Below are 12159 nucleotides of genomic sequence, written 5' to 3'. Positions count from 1 at the left end.
ATCTGCAAGAGGATATTTGGAGCTTTCGGAGGCCTATTCAGGAAAAGGAAATATCTTCACATAAAAACTAGACAGAAGCATTCTGAGAAACTTCTGTGTGATGAGTGCATTCAACTCACAGACTTGAAGGTTCCTCTCGAAAGAGCAGTTTTGAAACACTCCTTTTGTAGAATCTGCAAGTGTTTATTTGGAGCGCTTTGAGGCCTCTGTTGGAAATGGAAATATCTGCACATAAAAACTAGACAGAAGCATTCTCAGAAACTTCTTTGTGATGAGTGCATTCTACTCACAGTGTTGAAGCTTGCTTTAGATAGAGCAGTTTTGAAACACTCTTTTGGTAGAATCTGCAAGTGGATATTTGGAGCGCTTTGAGGCCTATGCTGGAAAAGGAAATGTCTTCACATAAAAACTAGACAGAAGCATTCCAGGAAACTTCTGTATGATAAGTGCATTCAACTCACAGACTTGAACGTTCCTTTTGATAGAACTCTTTTGAAACACTCCTTTTGTAGAATTTGCAAGTGTTCATTTGGAGCGCTTTGAGGCCTAAGCTGGAAAAGGAAATATCTTCACGTAAGAACTAGACAGAAGCATTCTCAGAAACTTCTTTCTGATGAGTGCATTCAACACACAGACTTGAACCTTGCTTTTGAAAGAGCAGCTTTGAAACACTCTTTTCGTAGAATCTGCAAGTGGATATTTGGAGCGCTTTGAGGCCTATGCTGGGAAATGAAATCTCTTCACCTAAAAACTAGACAGAAGCATTCTGAGAAACTTCTGTGTGATGAGTGCATTCAACTCACAGACTTGAACGTTCCCTTTGATAGAACAGTTTTGAAACACTCCTTTTGTAGAATCTGCATGTGTTTATTTGGAGCGCTTTGAGGCCTATGTTGGAAAAGGAAATATCTTCATATAGAAACTAGACGGAAGCATTCTCAGAAACTTCTTTGTTATGAATGCATTCAACTCACAGACTTGAAGCTTCCTTTTGAAAGAGCAGTTTGGAAACACTCTTCTTATAGAATCTTCAAGTGGATATTTGGAGCGCTTTGAGGCCTATGCTGGGAAATGAAATCTCTTCACCTAAAAACTAGACAGAAACATTCTGAGAAACTTCTTTGCAATGAGTGCATTCAACTCACAGACTTGAACGTTCCTTTTGATAGAACAGTTTTGAAACATTACGTTTGTAGAGTCTGCAAGTGTTTATTCGGAGCACCTTGAGGCCTATGTTGGAAAAGGAAATATCTTCACATAAAAACTAGAGAGAAGGATTCTCAGAAACTTCTTTGTGATGAGTTCATTCAACTCACAGAGTTGAACCTACCAATTGATAGAGAAGTTTGGAAACACTCTTTTTGTAGAATCTGCAAGTGGATATTTGGAGCCGTTTGAGGCCTATGCTGGAAAAGGAAATATCTTCACATAAAAACTGAACAGAAGCATTCTCAGAAACTTCTTTGTGTTGAGTGCATTCAACTCACAGACTTGAACTTCCCTATAGAAAGAGCAGTTTTGAAACACTCTTTTGTAAAATCTGCAAGTGGTTATTTGGAGCACTTCGAGGCCTGTGCTGGGATATGGAATATCTTCACCTAAAAACTACAGAGAAGCATTCTCAGAAAGTTCTTCACGATGCATTCATTCAACTCACAGAGTTGAACCTTCCTTTTGATAGAACAGTTTTGAAACACTCTTTTTGTAGAATCTGCAAGAGGATATTTGGAGCGTTCGGAGGCCTATTCAGGAAAAGGAAATATCTTCACATAAAAACTAGACAGAAGCATTCTGAGAAACTTCTGTGTGATGAGTGCATTCAACTCACAGACTTGAACGTTCCTCTCGAAAGAGCAGTTTTGAAACACTCCTTTTGTAGAATCTGCAAGTGTTTATTTGGAGCGCTTTGAGGCCTCTGTTGGAAATGGAAATATCTGCACATAAAAACTAGACAGAAGCATTCTCAGAAACTTCTTTGTGATGAGTGCATTCTACTCACAGTGTTGAAGCTTGCTTTAGATAGAGCAGTTTTGGAACACTCTTTTGGTAGAATCTGCAAGTGGATATTTGGAGCGCTTTGAGGCCTATGCTGGAAAAGGAAATGTCTTCACATAAAAACTAGACAGAAGCATTCCAGGAAACTTCTGTATGATAAGTGCATTCAACTCACAGACTTGAACGTTCCTTTTGATAGAACTCTTTTGAAACACTCCTTTTGTAGAATTTGCAAGTGTTCATTTGGAGCGCTTTGAGGCCTAAGCTGGAAAAGGAAATATCTTCACGTAAGAACTTGACAGAAGCATTCTCAGAAACTTCTTTCTGATGAGTGCATTCAACACACAGACTTGAACCTTGCTTTTGAAAGAGCAGCTTTGAAACACTCTTTTCGTAGAATCTGCAAGTGGATATTTGGAGCGCTTTGAGGCCTATGCTGGGAAATGAAATCTCTTCACCTAAAAACTAGACAGAAGCATTCTGAGAAACTTCTGTGTGATGAGTGCATTCAACTCACAGACTTGAACGTTCCCTTTGATAGAACAGTTTTGAAACACTCCTTTTGTAGAATCTGCATGTGTTTATTTGGAGCGCTTTGTGGCCTATGTTGGAAAAGGAAATATCTTCATATAGAAACTAGACGGAAGCATTCTCAGAAACTTCTTTGTGATGAATGCATTCAACTCACAGACTTGAAGCTTCCTTTTGAAAGAGCAGTTTGGAAACACTCTTCTTATAGAATCTTCAAGTGGATATTTGGAGCGCTTTGAGGCCTGTGCTGGGAAATGAAATCTCTTCACCTACAAACTAGACAGAAACATTCTGAGAAACTTCTTTGCAATGAGTGCATTCAACTCACAGACTTGAACGTTCCTTTTGATAGAACAGTTTTGAAACATTACGTTTGTAGAATCTGCAAGTGTTTATTCGGAGCACCTTGAGGCCTATGTTGGAAAAGGAAATATCTTCACATAAAAACTAGAGAGAATGATTCTCAGAAACTTCTTTTTGATGAGTTCATTCAACTCACAGAGTTGAACCTACCAATTGATAGAGAAGTTTGGAAACACTCTTTTTGTAGAATCTGCAAGTGGATATTTGGAGCCGTTTGAGGCCTATGCTGGAAAAGGAAATATCTTCACATAAAAACTGAACAGAAGCATTCTCAGAAACTTCTTTGTGTTGAGTGCATTCAACTCACAGACTTGAACTTCCCTATAGAAAGAGCAGTTTTGAAACACTCTTTGGGTAAAATCTGCAAGTGGTTATTTGGATCACTTCGAGGCCTGTGCTGGGATATGGAATATCTTCACCTAAAAACTACAGAGAAGCATTCTCAGAAAGTTCTTCACGATGCATTCGTTCAACTCACAGAGTTGAACCTTCCTTTTGATAGAACAGTTTTGAAACACTCTTTTTCTAGAATCTGCAAGAGGATATTTGGAGCGTTCGGAGGCCTATGCTGCAAAAGGAAATATCTTCACATAAAAACTAGACAGAAGCATTCTCAGAAACTTCTGTGTGATGAGTGCATTCAACTCACAGACTTGAACGTTCCTCTCGAAAGAGCAGTTTTGAAACACTCCTTTTGTAGAATCTGCAAGTGTTTATTTGGAGCGCTTTGAGGCCTATGTTGGAAAAGGAAATATCTGCACATAAAAACTAGACAGAAGCATTCTCAGAAACTTCTTTGTGATGAGTGCATTCTACTCACAGTGTTGAAGCTTGCTTTTGATAGAGCAGTTTTGAAACACTCTTTTGGTAGAATCTGCAAGTGGATATTTGGAGCGCTTTGAGGCCTATGCTGGAAAAGGAAATGTCTTCACATAAAAACTAGACAGAAGCATTCCAGGTAACTTCTGTATGATAAGTGCATTCAACTCACAGACTTGAACGTTCCTTTTGATAGAACTCTATTGAAACACTCCTTTTGTAGAATTTGCAAGTGTTCATTTGGAGCGCTTTGAGGCCTAAGCTGGAAAAGGAAATATCTTCACGTAAGAACTAGACAGAAGCATTCTCAGAAACTTCTTTCTGATGAGTGCATTCAACACACAGACTTGAACCTTGCTTTTGAAAGAGCAGCTTTGAAACACTCTTTTCGTAGAATCTGCAAGTGGATATTTGGAGGGCTTTGAGGCCTATGCTGGGAAATGAAATCTCTTCACCTAAAAACTAGACAGAAGCATTCTGAGAAACTTCTGTGTGATGAGTGCATTCAACTCACAGACTTGAACGTTCCCTTTGATAGAACAGTTTTGAAACACTCCTTTTGTAGAATCTGCATGTGTTTATTTGGAGCGCTTTGAGGCCTATGTTGGAAAAGGAAATATCTTCATATAGAAACTAGACGGACGCATTCTCAGAAACTTCTTTGTGATGAATGCATTCAACTCACAGACTTGAAGCTTCCTTTTGAAAGAGCAGTTTGGAAACACTCTTCTTATAGAATCTTCAAGTGGATATTTGGAGCGCTTTGAGGCCTGTGCTGGGAAATGAAATCTCTTCACCTAAAAACTAGACAGAAACATTCTGAGAAACTTCTTTGCAATGAGTGCATTCAACTCACAGACTTGAACGTTCCTTTTGATAGAACAGTTTTGAAACATTACGTTTGTAGAATCTGCAAGTGTTTATTCGGAGCACCTTGAGGCCTATGTTGGAAAAGGAAATATCTTCACATAAAAACTAGAGAGAAGGATTCTCAGAAACTTCTTTGTGATGAGTTCATTCAACTCACAGAGTTGAACCTACCAATTGATAGAGAAGTTTGGAAACACTCTTTTTGTAGAATCTGCAAGTGGATATTTGGAGCCGTTTGAGGCCTATGCTGGAAAAGGAAATATCTTCACATAAAAACTGAACAGAAGCATTCTCAGAAACTTCCTTGTGTTGAGTGCATTCAACTCACAGACTTGAACTTCCCTATAGAAAGAGCAGTTTTGAAACACTCTTTTGGTAAAATCTGCAAGTGGTTATTTGGAGCACTTCGAGGCCTGTGCTGGGATATGGAATATCTTCACCTAAAAACTACAGAGAAGCATTCTCAGAAAATTCTTCACGATGAATTCATTCAACTCACAGAGTTGAAACTTCCTTTTGATAGAATAGTTTTGAAACACTCTTTTTGTAGAATCTGCAAGAGGATATTTGGAGCGTTCGGAGGCCTATGCTGGAAAAGGAAATATCTTCACATAAAAACTAGACAGAAGCATTCTGAGAAACTTCTGTGTGATGAGTGCATTCAACTCACAGACTTGAACGTTCCTCTCGAAAGAGCAGTTTTGAAACACTCCTTTTGTAGAATCTGCAAGTGTTTATTTGGAGCGCTTTGAGGCCTCTGTTGGAAATGGAAATATCTGCACATAAAAACTAGACAGAAGCATTCTCAGAAACTTCTTTGTGATGAGTGCATTCTACTCACAGTGTTGAAGCTTGCTTTAGATAGAGCAGTTTTGGAACACTCTTTTGGTAGAATCTGCAAGTGGATATTTGGAGCGCTTTGAGGCCTATGCTGGAAAAGGAAATGTCTTCACATAAAAACTAGACAGAAGCATTCCAGGAAACTTCTGTATGATAAGTGCATTCAACTCACAGACTTGAACTTTCCTTTTGATAGAACTCTTTTGAAACACTCCTTTTGTAGAATTTGCAAGTGTTCATTTGGAGCGCTTTGAGGCCTAAGCTGGAAAAGGAAATATCTTCACGTAAGAACTTGACAGAAGCATTCTCAGAAACTTCTTTCTGATGAGTGCATTCAACACACAGACTTGAACCTTGCTTTTGAAAGAGCAGCTTTGAAACACTCTTTTCGTAGAATCTGCAAGTGGATATTTGGAGCGCTTTGAGGCCTATGCTGGGAAATGAAATCTCTTCAACTAAAAACTAGACAGAAGCATTCTGAGAAACTTCTGTGTGATGAGTGCATTCAACTCACAGACTTGAACGTTCCCTTTGATAGAACAGTTTTGAAACACTCCTTTTGTAGAATCTGCATGTGTTTATTTGGAGCGCTTTGTGGCCTATGTTGGAAAAGGAAATATCTTCATATAGAAACTAGACGGAAGCATTCTCAGAAACTTCTTTGTGATGAATGCATTCAACTCACAGACTTGAAGCTTCCTTTTGAAAGAGCAGTTTGGAAACACTCTTCTTATAGAATCTTCAAGTGGATATTTGGAGCGCTTTGAGGCCTATGATGGGAAATGAAATCTCTTCACCTACAAACTAGACAGAAACATTCTGAGAAACTTCTTTGCAATGAGTGCATTCAACTCACAGACTTGAACGTTCCTTTTGATAGAACAGTTTTGAAACATTACGTTTGTAGAATCTGCAAGTGTTTATTCGGAGCACCTTGAGGCCTATGTTGGAAAAGGAAATATCTTCACATAAAAACTAGAGAGAAGGATTCTCAGAAACTTCTTTGTGATGAGTTCATTCAACTCACAGAGTTGAACCTACCAATTGATAGAGAAGTTTGGAAACACTCTTTTTGTAGAATGTGCAAGTGGATATTTGGAGCCGTTTGAGGCCTATGCTGGGAAAGGAAATATCTTCACATAAAAACTGAACAGAAGCATTCTCAGAAACTTCTTTGTGTTGAGTGCATTCAACTCACAGACTTGAACTTCCCTATAGAAAGAGCAGTTTTGAAACACTCTTTTGGTAAAATCTGCAAGTGGTTATTTGGAGCACTTCGAGGCCTGTGCTGGGATATGGAGTATCTTCACCTAAAAACTACAGAGAAGCATTCTCAGAAAGTTCTTCACGATGCATTCATTCAACTCACAGAGTTGAACCTTCCTTTTGATAGAACAGTTTTGAAACACTCTTTTTGTAGAATCTGCAAGAGGATATTTGGAGCGTTCGGAGTCCTATGCTGGAAAAGGAAATATCTTCACATAAAAACTAGACAGAAGCATTCTCAGAAACTTCTGTGTGATGAGTGCATTCAACTCACAGACTTGAACGTTCCTCTCGAAAGAGCAGTTTTGAAACACTCCTTTTGTAGAATCTGCAAGTGTTTATTTGGAGCGCTTTGAGTCCTCTGTTGGAAATGGAAATATCTGCACATAAAAACTAGACAGAAGCATTCTCAGAAACTTCTTTGTGATGAGTGCATTCTACTCACAGTGTTGAAGCTTGCTTTAGATAGAGCAGTTTTGAAACACTCTTTTGGTAGAATCTGCAAGTGGATATTTGGAGCGCTTTGAGGCCTATGCTGGAAAAGGAAATGTGTTCACATAAAAACTAGACAGAAGCATTCCAGGAAACTTCTGTATGATAAGTGCATTCAACTCACAGACTTGAACGTTCCTTTTGATAGAACTCTTTTGAAACACTCCTTTTGTAGAATTTGCAAGTGTTCATTTGGAGCGCTTTGAGGCCTAAGCTGGAAAAGGAAATATCTTCACGTAAGAACTTGACAGAAGCATTCTCAGAAACTTCTTTCTGATGAGTGCATTCAACACACAGACTTGAACCTTGCTTTTGAAAGAGCAGCTTTGAAACACTCTTTTCGTAGAATCTGCAAGTGGATATTTGGAGCGCTTTGAGGCCTATGCTGGGAAATGAAATCTCTTCACCTAAAAACTACACAGAAGCATTCTGAGAAACTTCTGTGTGATGAGTGCATTCAACTCACAGACTTGAACGTTCCCTTTGATAGAACAGTTTTGAAACACTCCTTTTGTAGAATCTGCATGTGTTTATTTGGAGCGCTTTGAGGCCTATGTTGGAAAAGGAAATATCTTCATATAGAAACTAGACGGAAGCATTCTCAGAAACTTCTTTCTGATGAGTGCATTCAACTCACAGACTTGAAGCTTCCTTTTGAAAGAGCAGTTTGGAAACACTCTTCTTATAGAATCTTCAAGTGGATATTTGGAGCGCTTTGAGGCCTATGCTGGGAAATGAAATCTCTTCACCTACAAACTAGACAGAAACATTCTGAGAAACTTCTTTGCAATGAGTGCATTCAACTCACAGACTTGAACGTTCCTTTTGATAGAACAGTTTTGAAACATTACGTTTGTAGAATCTGCAAGTGTTTATTCGGAGCACCTTGAGGCCTATGTTGGAAAAGGAAATATCTTCACATAAAAACTAGAGAGAAGGATTCTCAGAAACTTCTTTGTGATGAGTTCATTCAACTCACAGAGTTGAACCTACCAATTGATAGAGAAGTTTGGAAACACTCTTTTTGTAGAATCTGCAAGTGGATATTTGGAGCCGTTTGAGGCCTATGCTGGGAAAGGAAATATCTTCACATAAAAACTGAACAGAAGCATTCTCAGAAACTTCTTTGTGTTGAGTGCATTCAACTCACAGACTTGAACTTCCCTATAGAAAGAGCAGTTTTGTAACACACTTTTGGTAAAATCTGCAAGTGGTTATTTGGAGCACTTCGAGGCCCGTGCTTTGATATGGAATATCTTCACCTAAAAACTACAGAGAAGCATTCTCAGAAAGTTCTTCATGATGCATTCATTCAACTCTCAGAGTTGAACCTTCCTTTTGATAGAACAGTTTTGAAACACTCTTTTTGTAGAATCTGCAAGAGGATATTTGGAGCGTTCGGAGGCCTATGCTGGAAAAGGAAATATCTTCACATAAAAACTAGGCAGAAGCATTCTCAGAAAATTCTGTGTGATGAGTGCATTCAACTCACAGACTTGAACGTTCCTCTCGAAAGAGCAGTTTTGAAACACTCCTTTTGTAGAATCTGCAAGTGTTTATTTGGAGCGCTTTGAGGCCTCTGTTGGAAATGGAAATATCTGCACATAAAAACTAGACAGAAGCATTCTCAGAAACTTCTTTGTGATGAGTGCATTCTACTCACAGTGTTGAAGCTTGCTTTTGATAGAGCAGTTTTGAAACACACTTTTGGTAGAATCTGCAAGTGGATATTTGGAGCGCTTTGAGGCCTATGCTGGAAAAGGAAATGTCTTCACATAAAAACTAGACAGAAGCATTCCAGGAAACTTCTGTATGATAAGTGCATTCAACTCACAGACTTGAACGTTCCTTTTGATAGAACTCTTTTGAAACACTCCTTTTGTAGAATTTGCAAGTGTTCATTTGGAGCGCTTTGAGGCCTAAGCTGGAAAAGGAAATATCTTCACGTAAGAACTAGACAGAAGCATTCTCAGAAACTTCTTTCTGATGAGTGCATTCAACACACAGACTTGAACCTTGCTTTTGAAAGAGCAGCTTTGAAACACTCTTTTCGTAGAATCTGCAAGTGGATATTTGGAGCGCTTTGAGGCCTATGCTGGGAAATGAAATCTCTTCACCTAAAAACTAGACAGAAGCATTCTGAGAAACTTCTGTGTGATGAGTGCATTCAACTCACAGACTTGAACGTTCCCTTTGATAGAACAGTTTTGAAACACTCCTTTTGTAGAATCTGCATGTGTTTATTTGGAGCGCTTTGAGGCCTATGTTGGAAAAGGAAATATCTTCATATAGAAACTAGACGGAAGCATTCTCAGAAACTTCTTTGTTATGAATGCATTCAACTCACAGACTTGAAGCTTCCTTTTGAAAGAGCAGTTTGGAAACACTCTTCTTATAGAATCTTCAAGTGGATATTTGGAGCGCTTTGAGGCCTATGCTGGGAAATGAAATCTCTTCACCTAAAAACTAGACAGAAACATTCTGAGAAACTTCTTTGCAATGAGTGCATTCAACTCACAGACTTGAACGTTCCTTTTGATAGAACAGTTTTGAAACATTACGTTTGTAGAGTCTGCAAGTGTTTATTCGGAGCACCTTGAGGCCTATGTTGGAAAAGGAAATATCTTCACATAAAAACTAGAGAGAAGGATTCTCAGAAACTTCTTTGTGATGAGTTCATTCAACTCACAGAGTTGAACCTACCAATTGATAGAGAAGTTTGGAAACACTCTTTTTGTAGAATCTGCAAGTGGATATTTGGAGCCGTTTGAGGCCTATGCTGGAAAAGGAAATATCTTCACATAAAAACTGAACAGAAGCATTCTCAGAAACTTCTTTGTGTTGAGTGCATTCAACTCACAGACTTGAACTTCCCTATAGAAAGAGCAGTTTTGAAACACTCTTTTGTAAAATCTGCAAGTGGTTATTTGGAGCACTTCGAGGCCTGTGCTGGGATATGGAATATCTTCACCTAAAAACTACAGAGAAGCATTCTCAGAAAGTTCTTCACGATGCATTCATTCAACTCACAGAGTTGAACCTTCCTTTTGATAGAACAGTTTTGAAACACTCTTTTTGTAGAATCTGCAAGAGGATATTTGGAGCGTTCGGAGGCCTATTCAGGAAAAGGAAATATCTTCACATAAAAACTAGACAGAAGCATTCTGAGAAACTTCTGTGTGATGAGTGCATTCAACTCACAGACTTGAACGTTCCTCTCGAAAGAGCAGTTTTGAAACACTCCTTTTGTAGAATCTGCAAGTGTTTATTTGGAGCGCTTTGAGGCCTCTGTTGGAAATGGAAATATCTGCACATAAAAACTAGACAGAAGCATTCTCAGAAACTTCTTTGTGATGAGTGCATTCTACTCACAGTGTTGAAGCTTGCTTTAGATAGAGCAGTTTTGGAACACTCTTTTGGTAGAATCTGCAAGTGGATATTTGGAGCGCTTTGAGGCCTATGCTGGAAAAGGAAATGTCTTCACATAAAAACTAGACAGAAGCATTCCAGGAAACTTCTGTATGATAAGTGCATTCAACTCACAGACTTGAACGTTCCTTTTGATAGAACTCTTTTGAAACACTCCTTTTGTAGAATTTGCAAGTGTTCATTTGGAGCGCTTTGAGGCCTAAGCTGGAAAAGGAAATATCTTCACGTAAGAACTTGACAGAAGCATTCTCAGAAACTTCTTTCTGATGAGTGCATTCAACACACAGACTTGAACCTTGCTTTTGAAAGAGCAGCTTTGAAACACTCTTTTCGTAGAATCTGCAAGTGGATATTTGGAGCGCTTTGAGGCCTATGCTGGGAAATGAAATCTCTTCAACTAAAAACTAGACAGAAGCATTCTGAGAAACTTCTGTGTGATGAGTGCATTCAACTCACAGACTTGAACGTTCCCTTTGATAGAACAGTTTTGAAACACTCCTTTTGTAGAATCTGCATGTGTTTATTTGGAGCGCTTTGTGGCCTATGTTGGAAAAGGAAATATCTTCATATAGAAACTAGACGGAAGCATTCTCAGAAACTTCTTTGTGATGAATGCATTCAACTCACAGACTTGAAGCTTCCTTTTGAAAGAGCAGTTTGGAAACACTCTTCTTATAGAATCTTCAAGTGGATATTTGGAGCGCTTTGAGGCCTATGATGGGAAATGAAATCTCTTCACCTACAAACTAGACAGAAACATTCTGAGAAACTTCTTTGCAATGAGTGCATTCAACTCACAGACTTGAACGTTCCTTTTGATAGAACAGTTTTGAAACATTACGTTTGTAGAATCTGCAAGTGTTTATTCGGAGCACCTTGAGGCCTATGTTGGAAAAGGAAATATCTTCACATAAAAACTAGAGAGAAGGATTCTCAGAAACTTCTTTGTGATGAGTTCATTCAACTCACAGAGTTGAACCTACCAATTGATAGAGAAGTTTGGAAACACTCTTTTTGTAGAATGTGCAAGTGGATATTTGGAGCCGTTTGAGGCCTATGCTGGGAAAGGAAATATCTTCACATAAAAACTGAACAGAAGCATTCTCAGAAACTTCTTTGTGTTGAGTGCATTCAACTCACAGACTTGAACTTCCCTATAGAAAGAGCAGTTTTGAAACACTCTTTTGGTAAAATCTGCAAGTGGTTATTTGGAGCACTTCGAGGCCTGTGCTGGGATATGGAGTATCTTCACCTAAAAACTACAGAGAAGCATTCTCAGAAAGTTCTTCACGATGCATTCATTCAACTCACAGAGTTGAACCTTCCTTTTGATAGAACAGTTTTGAAACACTCTTTTTGTAGAATCTGCAAGAGGATATTTGGAGCGTTCGGAGTCCTATGCTGGAAAAGGAAATATCTTCACATAAAAACTAGACAGAAGCATTCTCAGAAACTTCTGTGTGATGAGTGCATTCAACTCACAGACTTGAACGTTCCTCTCGAAAGAGCAGTTTTGAAACACTCCTTTTGTAGAATCTGCAAGTGTTTATTTGG

This window comes from Pongo pygmaeus, chromosome 21, assembly GCF_028885625.2.
Source record: "Pongo pygmaeus isolate AG05252 chromosome 21, NHGRI_mPonPyg2-v2.0_pri, whole genome shotgun sequence".
Taxonomy (NCBI): Eukaryota; Metazoa; Chordata; class Mammalia; order Primates; family Hominidae; genus Pongo; species Pongo pygmaeus.
This window is presented reverse-complemented; position numbering follows the sequence as displayed.